This window comes from Xyrauchen texanus, chromosome 9 (assembly GCF_025860055.1).
Source record: "Xyrauchen texanus isolate HMW12.3.18 chromosome 9, RBS_HiC_50CHRs, whole genome shotgun sequence".
In the NCBI taxonomy this organism is placed as follows: domain Eukaryota; kingdom Metazoa; phylum Chordata; class Actinopteri; order Cypriniformes; family Catostomidae; genus Xyrauchen; species Xyrauchen texanus.
The window spans coordinates 48,237,299-48,249,798 of NC_068284.1; the positions used below are offsets into that span (position 1 = coordinate 48,237,299).

General features: G+C 39.4%; 1 pseudogene; it reads right to left on the reverse strand.

The window, feature by feature from the left end:
- Positions 1–11,799: 11,799 nt before the first annotated feature.
- Positions 11,800–12,500, reverse strand: part of LOC127649130 (forkhead box protein L2-like) — a 1,657-nt pseudogene continuing 956 nt past the window's right edge.

Below are 12,500 nucleotides of genomic sequence, written 5' to 3' on the forward strand. Positions count from 1 at the left end.
GTTTTTTTAAGGGGGGGGGGGGGGGCTCAAAGTGGTCTCGCACAGGGTGCAATTCAATGTAGAACCGCCACTGACCACACCTTAAGACATCGTTCAGGGTTTTAGCTACAAAAAAAAACTAGTTTTCGTCCCTAAAACGCTCTTGTGAGTGGAACTACTTTCTTCCGCGTCTTGCTTTAATACAGCCGGAGCCTTCGTTGCTAATTCGAAAACGACACGTTAGAACTAGCAACGGATGTTCGCGCTGCTTTACTCGAGGATTTACTGGAATAACAAATAAGTGCGTTTGTGTTAGAGATTATGAGAGAGATTAACTCAGGGATTACCTTTTTTGTTGCAGCTCTCGTCAGAAGTATCTTCGCTTCAAAATCGGCATATTCCCGTTATTAACCGTAACAGCTTTTCTTCATCCCCACTGAGATGCAGGAGTGCGCTGACATGACGACTGTTTCTCTCTCACCAGTGTGTTTGGGCCTTAAGTGTGTGCGTTACGGGTATAATGTGTGTCCTCGAGTGTTTTCCCACAGATATCTTAGATAATATAGAAACTGTTGTATTGTCTAAGTGTATCTTGCTTTAATATAGCTCAAATCTTCATTGCTAATTCGAAAACATGTTAGAACCAGCAACGGAGGCTTGCGCGCTCTTTCTCGCGCACTCTCACTCTCTGTGCGCGTGCGTTCCTGTGTGCGTGTGTGTGTGGGGGGGGGGGGGGGGGGGGGGGTGCTATGTGATCTGATTAGGGCGAAATATATTGTAACATTAAAAGTTATTTTGGAAAATAGAAATTGTATTGATCAAGTCGCGGGGACGCGGCTCTACTTTTTCGGTTGCGACTCGAGTCTGTGTGTGTGTGTGTGTGTGTGTGCGCGCGCGCGTGAGTGCAGGGGAGAATAGGGAGCGCGAGGGCTCTTTTTTTTAAAGAAATTTAAATAAATGTTGGATATTTTAGACATTATTTGACATTCTTAACCGATTTACTTGAACCAATGACTTTGTTTATATTGTTATTTTGTGTTGGTAGCCTGTAGTGCTCTTTGAAATAACTGAAGTAATTTGGCGGAGTGATATAGAACCGTTATGCGGTCAAGACCTGGAACTACTTTATAGCCGTGCGTTTACTTAAAATAATTATTGCACACCTTAGAACGTCTGTGAACCAATCAGAATCAAGCATTCAACAGACCCGCGGTATAAGTAAGGAATAATTGACAACGGGCCGTTGAATTATTAGAAAAATAATGCACACCTGGGGTGGTAATGCGGTCACGACGCCGAAGCACCTCGGTGTGCATTATTTTCTAATAATTCAACGCCCGAGTCAATTATTCGCTTTATACTACAGTTACCACACCTCGAAACAATGTTCAGATGATGTGATTCTAGACGTTTGTCAAGTTTTTTGTCATTAAAACGCTCTTGTATGTAGGACTAATTTCTTACGCATCTAATCCCATGCCTCCGTTGCTAATTCGAAACGTCATTTTAGAGTTAGTAACGGAGGTTTGAGCCACTGACAGCAGACTAATGCAGTTATTAGTGTAGTTATTAGAGAGACAGAGGTTGCAATAATGAGACAGAAAATCATGTGCGTCATATTATTTAATTTATTTATTAATTCATAGGTTATAATTCATTCGTTAATTCGAACGAATTTATTTATTAAAATTAAACTGCACGTTAAACACATTGACAGCCCAAGCTGTTGTTTTTTGGTGTTTTCTTCATGTTTTTCAGCCCTGGAGTCGGTCTAGCTGTTCTTCAGCTGATTGTTTTATGTCTTTTGTTGTTGCCGGCTGCCTTTGATGTCCTCTTCCGTTTATTTGTTTTTTCATCTGAGCTATCCAATACTGCGGTCGCCCAGTTGTTAAAATGTTTATGTTCACCATAAATATTAAAATTTACTTCTGGAAAATCAAAATAGTCTGTCATTTTTTTTCCTCTTGAAGTTGAAGTGGATTTGTCGCTGTCACTTCTTGTTGTGAATTGTATCCTATTTTCCGTTATTACAGTTGACTACGGCAGTGATATGGAACTGTAATCGCGGTCAAGACCTGCCTGGAACTACTTTAGCCGTGCGTTTCCCTGAAAATAATTGCACACCTTAGAACGTTCTCAACCAATCAGAATCAAGCATTCAACAGCCCTGTAGTATAAAAATAATTATTGCACACCTTAGAACGTCTGTGAACCAATCAGAATCAAGCATTCAACAGCCCTGTAGTATAAGTAAGGGATAATCCACGGCTAGCCATGCACTAGACGCGAAGCGGAGGGTGGTTGCCTCTACGTCGTGCATTAAAATCCTTTAATCCATGGCTAGCCGTGGATTATCCCGCTTATACCACGGTTATTTGCCAAGTTAAAAATAAGTTAAAGCTGTAACTGATGTTAATTTTGTAATAATAATGTAATTTTTTAACAGACGTGTAAAAATGACGGTTATTTTCTTAAGTTACGGCTCGTTAGTTCTAGCACTCCGTCCACTTTAAATAAAGTAGAGCCATCGGATTGCTTTTATTTGAATGAATTATCACATTTATTTAAATTCATTATTAAAAGAGAGAGACAAAGAACTGAAAGAGTCCCCTCGTTGCTTAAGCATATAGCTAACTTAATGATTATTTAATGGATTTATTAAAATTATTTATGAATGACAGGCAACACTGACAGTGACAAGGCAATCTTTATTTGAAATAATCATGTCATTTTTTAAATGAATTATGTAGAGTGTGAAATAAAACCGGTGTCTCTAACCACGATTAGGCTACTATATAAAGACACATTAAATTTATTGAAATGCATTAAATTAAATGAAAACAAAAAAAATCAAACAGTTGGAAATTTCGATAGGGGATTGTTTTACTCAGCATTATACTAATTGATGTTAAACTCCACATTTCCATTTATCGTGAAGTTAGACATGGAAAAGGGTAGGGTTATTTCAGTTTTAGGCTTGGAGGTGAAATTATGTTTCGCTTTGCTTGTTGAGGTTCTAGATGTCAGTATGTCACTCCATGCCCTCCTCTCTGACAAAGATGGGGCCCAATATGACCGCAAACTCGCCTCGCATCGGTGGCCTGTCACTGACATGATCTGGCGACTTTCTAGTCCTGCATCAGAGAGTCACCAACGGCAGTGCTACGCAAACTATGGTTTGTGTACATTTGTGAGATACCTTCCACCTGAACAACAAGAATTTAAAGTATACAATTTAGATTTGGAAAATAATATAAACACAGTTTAAATTTATGGGCAAAAACGAAATATCTATTACCAACCTCTTCACAAATACTTTTTAGCATATTGCCAAGGTAGTTGAGCCCCATCGGCTCCCTGGTGAACCACATTTCGGTGCTCTCGAGTTTGCACAGACACATCAAACTTGCAACACTGTATTCGCGTCCAGCGGTAGACTGAACAGAGGCATAAAACTCCCGCAATGTCTCATTTAAAAGAGAAGCAGAGTAGGTCTCGAAATCACAATTTTTCTGTCTTTGGCCCAAAAAGTCACTGAAAGTGTTAACTGCCCATTTAGTTGTCTTTTTCGTATTGACCTCATCTTTGTCGTCTTCGGTCTTATCTAGCTCTGTCGGTGTTAATTCTTTGTGCCGCTTTTTGTCATTCAACGTCTTCTCCAAGTCTTCTATTTCGTCTTGTGCCTGGGCCCATTTCTCAAAATTGCCATATTCACCATACAAATTAAACGATATGCAAAAATCATCCATTTAGCCTACCTAAATAAACGTTTTCATATGTTTCTCTCACTCTGTTTGCAAGTGTAAATGTGTTACTATGGTTACCAATGATTATAGTAGCGGATTAATTTCGAACTGTAATCAAACTGACTGGAACTACCTGTGCATTAAACAGTTTTACTGCACACCTTCAGCCAATCAGAATCGAGTATTTAAACAGCCCGCGGTATAACGTGCCATAATGCATTATGAGAGATTTATAAACAATCCTAATCACAAGGGTTAAACACTTTTCAGAAAGTTGAAATGTACTCCATCAAAAACTATTTCATGCTTATCACAGCACACGTAATTTCAAAGCAGTTTACAGAAAATCCTTCCTTTTAAAAGTTGATAAGCATATTTATTTTGCTATCCTAACAATGCACTATTATAAGGTTAGTCATAATTTATTATTTGAATGTAACATGTTTTTATCTAATATCCATGACCCTTTCAGAACAATGCGTTCTCAACCCCCAGTAAGAAGCACTGATTAACTGGAGGTTAAGAATCTGTGATTCATTGCATATAAAACTTGTATGATTTTAATCTTCCTCTTTTACATTCATATCTTTCTTCAGTGGTTGTTTTACTGTATTAATGCACTGGATGCATAGAGGCACAATTTCCCATATTTATCAATGTCTAAATGATGTGTGTTTGTGTTGATGGACACCAATATGTCTCTAAATGTTTTCTGAATGTGTATAAGGTTTCTTGTTTACAATATATTTAACTTTATTTAATTCAGCTGATACATCAGATGACAAACACAAACATTAGAGTCACTTCTTCAAACTTCTACTGCCAGATTCTTTGTTATAGATTTTAAAACAGATTATTTATTTCTAATTACCGCACAATTAACAAGCGTCTTTTTTTGTTTCGCTTTTTTGTATTCCTTGTATGGTCATTTTTGACTGAAATAAATATTCCTCATTTAATAAAAAAAGTTTTTTTTATCTGAGCAGTACAAATCTTGTAAAAATTATACTGTAAGGGGGTTAATGGAAAGGAGGAGGTGAGAACCGGCTTGTCAATATAAATCATATTTAATTAAACTCAAACCAAAACACACAAACATAAACACACACATGACGGACATACCCCTAATTCTTTTTATCGTTTATCCTCGCAAGCACCTCATCAGGTCGACTGGGGACCGGGCGCATGACATTCTAGCCCGGCCCCGCCCCCCTCCGCTCCACACTCCTCCCAGCGTTACCTCAGGCCTGTGTGCCACCGGCATGACCCTGGGGGTCATCCCCGCCTTACTCGACCTGGGAGGAGACAGGAGGGGAAAACAACAACAACAAAAAATAGGCGAGGGAAAAGGCCAACACGGTGCAACAGAGAGAGAGAGAGGAGAGAGAGAAGAAGCTCACTCACCGGTTCTCTGATGTACCGTCGCGTGGTCCTCGAACACTCCTCCACACTCTCCGGCGGACGACAGCCGCTCCTCTCCGGGCGAACCGGAGTCAAATCTCCGACCCCCAGCGGACAGAACGCCCCTCCGCTTTTCTGGCGGCACCTGGGGCCATTCCTCCGCCCCTGGCAGCGACCCTACTTCTCCAGGCGATCAGGGAGTTACTTCCCTCCTCCCCTCGCGGACGGCGGTCTAACCTAACACCCCTCTATGTTTCTGGGGGACGGCAGGGCACTCCTCCGCCCCTGGCAGCGGCTCCATCGCCCAGGAGGTCGGGAATCCAGTCCCCACTCGCCCCGTGGACGGCGGCCGTTCTCCGCGTCCAGGCGGTCGGGTTACTCCGTCACCCGGCAGATGGCAGCGGCGCTCCCCCGGGTGGATGGCAGTGTCAAGGGCTCTGCGACGGGCATCCCTCCTCCTTCCCGGTTTCGCACCAATGTAAGGGGGTTAAGGATGGGCAAGGAGGAGGTGAGAACCGGCTTGTCAATATAAATAATATTTAATTAAACTCAAAACCAAAACACACAAACATAAACACACACGACGGACATGGCCGTAATTCTCTCTCTCTCTCGAACCGTCGTCACCGGCCGCCTTTATCCCTCGCACGCCCCATCAGGCCGATTGGGGACCGGGCGTGCGACATTCTAGCCCGGCCCCGCCCCCCTCCGCTCCACAGATACATTTGGGCTTGATTCGTTAAATCTAAATGGTGGTTAAAAAAAAAATTAGAAATGAAAAAGCAAAATTTTTTAACATTCACTGTCAAAATTGACCAACCATTGAAAATGAATGGGAAAGACTAAAAAACAGAGCAATTTTTTATTTGTCAAATACAATCAATAAATCCGCTACAATGCAAACAAAGCAAAACAAACACACACTTTGTAAAATACACTTTTACTATAGAAAGTTTACTCCGATTCTTCTGTAATTAACTTTGTTCTTTGTAACATCATGGTCAGGTTTGACTGCAGCATAATGACATTAACTGCAAAACAGACTCTTCAAATCCATTTTAAACTCTTAAACTTTGACAAATAATAGTTTGATAATGTCTAAATATATATGCAAATGCATATCTTGAGATAAAATATAAAATGAGGTTACAACATGCCATCAGACTAAACAGTGTGTGTCTACAGTCATCTACTGGCTGTTTCTGACGCCACATGATGTTCAATCTTCCTCCAATTTATGTCACATTCTCATATTTATAGAAGTGTAAGTTCTGAATTTAAAAACAAAAATCTAAAATTGAGAAATGTACATGTAAATAAGATAAAATAGCATAAAATCCAAACAAATAAATAATAATTATTATCATCATTTAAAGGGTTACGCTGTCTCGAATGCAGAGGCAGGACACAAGAGTTAAAAATAAAGGAATTTATTAATACAAACAAAAAGGGCAAAAATCAATCCAAAACAAATATAAACTACCCCGAAAGGGGAAAAGGGTAATCCAGGCTGAGGCAGAGGGAAACAGGACCAACCGGACCAAAACAGGAACCAGGTGGGGCAACCAGGACCGACAGGGAAGAGTGAAAACACAAGACCAACGAACAGCACCGACTGGAATACACACAAGACACACTGGCACTGGACAGCAATCACGAGGAGAGTAAATAGGGAGATAAATCAACAGGCTAACAAGACAGGGCAGGTGTGACTAATAAACGAATAATGGGCAAACAAGGTGACGCGGTATGACGTAAGACAGAGAGACACACGGTGTACAGAAACAAAACCAAGCCACCTCGCAAGATAATAAAAAAACAGAATTGCATGATCGCACATCGCCAAGGCAATATACGCTCATGCCAACCCGATAAACAAGACGAGAGAATGCGTAGCAACGCCAAAGCGATGACACACATTCTCACGCTAAACGAAGCCTGAGCGCACATCACGAGGCAAACGGCATGCGATGCACGCAACAGGCGACAAAAACAAGACGGGACACCTGTGCGAGAGTTCGGCCACACACACACACACACACACCCGACACCTCAGACCGAAGTGACCGAACCTCAGCGCAACATGAAGACAGCTCACGAGCGTGCCGTGAGGCGAGAGACAGAAATACTATTGACGTGAGCGCATGCTGCCAAGATGACATAATGCACCCACGTCGATAACAGACACGAGGATCCAGACACAGACAGGAAACCAGACCAGGCAGGAAATCAGGATCCAGACACAGACCGAAACCAGACCAGGCAGGAAATCAGGATCCAGACACAGACCGAAACCAGACCAGGCAGGAAGTCAGGATCCAGACACAGACCGAAACCAGACCAGGCAGGAAATCAGGATCCAGACACAGACCGAAACCAGACCAGACAGGAAGTCAGGATCCAGACACAGACCGAAACCCGACCAGACAGGAAGTCAGGATCCAGACACAGACCGAAACCGGAGCAGACAGGAAGTCCGGATCCAGACACAGACCGAAACCGGAGCAGACAGGAAGTCAGGATCCAGACACAGACCGAAACCGGAGCAGACAGGAAGTCAGGATCCAGACACAGACCGAAACCGGACCAGAAAGGAAGTCAGGATCCAGACACAGACCGAAACCGGACAAGACAGGAAGTCAGGATCCAGACACAGACAGAAACCGGACCAGACAGGAAGTCAGGATCCAGACACAGACCGAAACCGGACCAGACAGGAAGTCAGGATCCAGACACAGACAGAAACCGGACCAGACAGGAAGTCAGAATCCAGACACAGACCGAAACCGGACCAGACAGGAAGTCAGGGTCCAGACACAGACAGAAACCGGACCAGACAAGAAGTCAGGATCCAGACACAGACCGAAACCGGACCAGACAGGAAGTCAGGATCCAGACACAGACAGAAACCGGACCAGACAGGAAGTCAGGATCCAGACACCGTGCTCCCGGCATGAAACAAAACAGACAGAAGAGCGCACTGCAAGGAATACAACCAAAACCATGCGCTCACACAAAGACAGACAATGAAACACAAGACAGACATAGGACCATCATGTCAGACGTGACATACACATCTGAATCTTCCGGTCAAAAATGGACATGAATATTTTATTTTTCAATGTGGTACATGAATGATCTGTTAAGCATTATAGGACATTGTAATGCATGTTAGCTAGAGAAAACCTAGCTGGGTTTGCTGAGAATAAAACCAAATTAAACTGACCAAAACTGAATTTTGCTGACAAATTAGAAGTGTTCAATTTTAATAAATAATTAAAATAATTGCACTGTATTATTGCAATCAGTAAAAACATCAATCTCATCAAATATTCATGTGTCATATGTTGTTGGAAAGATCTTAAAGAGTAAAATACAACCAGATTATTTGTTTTACTCACAGGCAAACATATAGTGAGTAACAGCTAAATATATGTCTTTGAGAAGTAGACGTTTTCTCTTATAACTTCACGAATATATAAAACTTCACATATGATTATTTAGAGTCTGTGATTATCTTTCAATGGAGTCCACACACAAGATAATCAGATGTATAGATCATTAGATAATCCACATGAAGCACAATGTTACATATGACCACCAGGAGATGGCGCCAAATACACGACACAGACTCAATGATGACTCAAATGACACAGAATGAAACTCATTCTGTGAAATCTCATGACTAAAATCATGTCTGCATGCTATGCAAACCTTTAGTCATTGTTGTGTTTGCATGTGTAATTAGTTCTTATGTACAATTATTATCTTTTATTTGTTTGGAGATGTTTTTGGACACTATGATCAATTATATTTGTAATGTTGGAACTTTTGATTGCTTTGTGACATCAACACAAACATTAGTCTCAGATACAGTCGACATGATTGAGAACAAAACAAAAACAGTTTTTCGGAGCCACCTTATTTACACCCAGAGATATTTAATGTCAAATAAAAAATTCAATTTTTTGGCTAAAGTTTTTGTGTGATTTTTCAGCAGTTTCTAAAGCTGATAGTCCCAATGTGCATCATAATCTATATCATTAAAACATTTAATTTTAGGAATCCCACGGAAACCTTCAGAGCTTAAAGGGTTAACACCTGGTGTTTTTGTTGATTTAAGTGCATGTATAAGGTCAGGTGTGAACCACAGGTGCAGTTCAGCACATATCAACATAAGACTCTAACATTTGTTAAAATGACTTATTTTGCCATTTTACAACAAACGTCTTTTTTTTTGTTTTGTTGAAAAGTGTGTCCTATCTTTCAAATATATAACACATGCTTTTATATTTAGCTAATATCTCAAGGACATTCAGACACCACATAAGTGTGTTTCGGTTCTGATGTAAAGGTGCTTGAAATGTGTCCTTCTGTATTTTCTATTTGACCATTTAAAGGGAAATTCAGCGTTTTCAAATGACGGATGTTTAGTTGTAGTAAAACATAGATGCGATGAATAAATACATGTAAAAAAATCTGAAAATGTAATTTGATATAATTTATTCAGAAAGATGGCCTTTACATGTGCTTGTGAGGCGCTTGAATTCACTTTTAGGGATGTTCATTTTTCCATTCATAGACACTTTATGCCAACATTAAGCTTAAATGTGCATGTCGGTATTAAAATGACTCTGCTAGGCTATCTGTCTGTAGTTGTGTAAATGTTATTGTTTTTGTTATGATCTATATGCATGAAAATGCAATACAGATATTTGACTGAATTATCTCCTCTGTGGTTTTCAGGTGTGTCAGTCAGATTTCCACTGGGAATAATTTACATCATCTGTTTACAGTCACTCAAAAGGCACTCAGGGGAAGAATGCATAATTATAAAACATTATTATACAATATATTTTGCGTTTTTGTGTTGGACTTTGCGATTTATGAACAATTCCCGGATTTTTAAAAGTACAGCTTGTCTCCGCATTCCACTCTGTGTTTACAGTGAGATAAATATTGATGAACTCTATTCTTTTAATTCAATAGAATCACGGTGAAATATACAAACATCAACAGCTGCAGTGACAGAGGAAGAGAAAGCGCGAGGTTACGCGCGTGAAATATAAACTTTGAACTCTTCAAAAGAGATTTAAACGTAATTGATAGTAATATATATATATATAGGCAGTATGAAATTAAAAGTAAATGCATGGCATGGATTTATATGATTATAGCGTATAGAAAGAGTACTTTTGTTAATCAGTGCATATTAATAAAGGCTATTTGGACGAGTTATTTTGCGTCAACACATTATATTTATATATTTATGCATTTGCTTTCTATGCATTTGCATGTTTCATATTTAAACGCGGTGATTGTTGTTGGACAATAGTTGTGGAGTCGCACATGTCGCATGTTTTTCTAAATGTTTTTCAGATGCGATAAAAGCAACAATAAATAAACAGTAGCATCATTTTCAGGATTGCACAATAATGAGAGTTTTTACATGGATATTTAACTGTGTTGCTGCTCCATTTAATTGGCTTATTTCTCTTTATCTTCAACATGTTTTTTAATGAAATATCATTGTGCGATCAGTAATGAGACCCGTCTGTTTATCAGTCACGAGACTGATGAATATGAATATACGACTATAATAATGACACTGAAATCAATCACGGCAATGTTATTATTTCATGTGTGATTATCTGTGTCACTTAATTTATACACGCCGTTTTAAGCGATTTAGTTGCAATTATAATAAATAAAAATGATACTTGAAATGAACCTGAGACAATAAATGTGACGTTTTAAATAAAACAATTGAAATGTGCAACATAAAAGCGCTTCATAAATGTTCTGCTCGCCTTTCGAAATATTAATAATACAAATAATAATAGAAATAAATCACGTTACATGGTCTGTTGCAGTTTAAATGATTTCTGCTGAACTGTCACACGCTCAAAAATAATTATTGCTTTAATTATTAATAGGCTAATCAATCGATCAAAACTCCAAATTTTCTGCTTTACAACAAGGCCTACATAGTTTCTTTCAGGCATTTTGCTCACTGAGCCTAAAGTCTATCCATAACAACAACAACAACAACAATAATAATAATTATAATAATTATAAGCCCAATAATAATAATTCGACTCAAGGCTACAGTGAGACACTTACAATGGAAGTCAATGGGGGCATTTTTTAAGGGTTTAAAGGCAGAAATGTGAAGTTTATAATTTTATAAAAGCACTTACATTAATTCTTGTGATAAAAAGTAAGTATTATTCCAGATGTAAATTGTTTAAATCGTCATTTTAGGGTTTACGGTATTACATCGTCATGGCAACGGAGTTGTATAATTGTCTATAGCGTCACACAGATGTGGTTATTAAGTAATTTAATGACAGTAAAATCATATTAACACACATATTGTTTATGTCTTGTGTCTATACTTTTGAAACAGTATTTTAATGTTTACAGATTAAACCCCATTGACTTGCATTGTAAGTGTCTCACTGAAACACACATTTGTGCTTTTATTAAAGAAAACGAGCGACGAGACTAAATTAATTATTGTAGTAATCAACATTATGACACAAATACTGTCGATTGAGCTGAGTTTGTATTATTCCATTAAGTCTATTTGTTCACAAAACTAATTAAAACTGGAATTTGAAGAATATCGGAAGTTTCCAATGAAACCCAAAATAAGCCATTTCCTGCCTTTTAAACCGATTTAGTGAACAGCACAACTCAACCTGACCCCTGTCACAAATACAGATTCCTTCTCGTCATCAAAAACCTTTTATTGAAAGTAAAGAAATAGAAAATAAGTGCTGTTTGACAATCCAACATGTAAAAATTCACAATGGTCCCCAACAATCAATCAACTGTAAAATACAGGCTGCTAAATTAGGCATCGACTGTCCTCTTTTTAAACAAACACATTTTCGACAAGCTTACTGAAAATATTTGTATGCATGTGGGTCTAAAGTGAATCCTGAAATGACTTACAGACAATTAAACGCTTATTAAAATCACTGAACAACTACTGATTTAATCAAAACACAATCACTGAAGTCCAAACCGTTTTACGGACTAGGATATGTTGTTTGCATGCAGCACTAGAGATTTAAGCCTCGTTTGCGCCTCAGCAACAAAAGTGACCCTGTTTACCCCGGATGCGTAAAACACAAAATGCGCCCATCAAAAAAAGCGCAAATAAAAGTTCGATTTCGCGTGAACGGATGTAATCCCGACAAATGCATGCTTCAAATGTCAATCCGAGAGTGTAATGTGGCGTTTTTGGCCTCGTGGTCCCAGTACGAGTACAGCTCGCTCGGCTGCCGGGAGCAGGTGAACTGGAGAGCCGCCGCGCTGTTGGACGGAACCGGCGAGGCCGCGGTCGGAGACGCGCTCAGCTGCTGC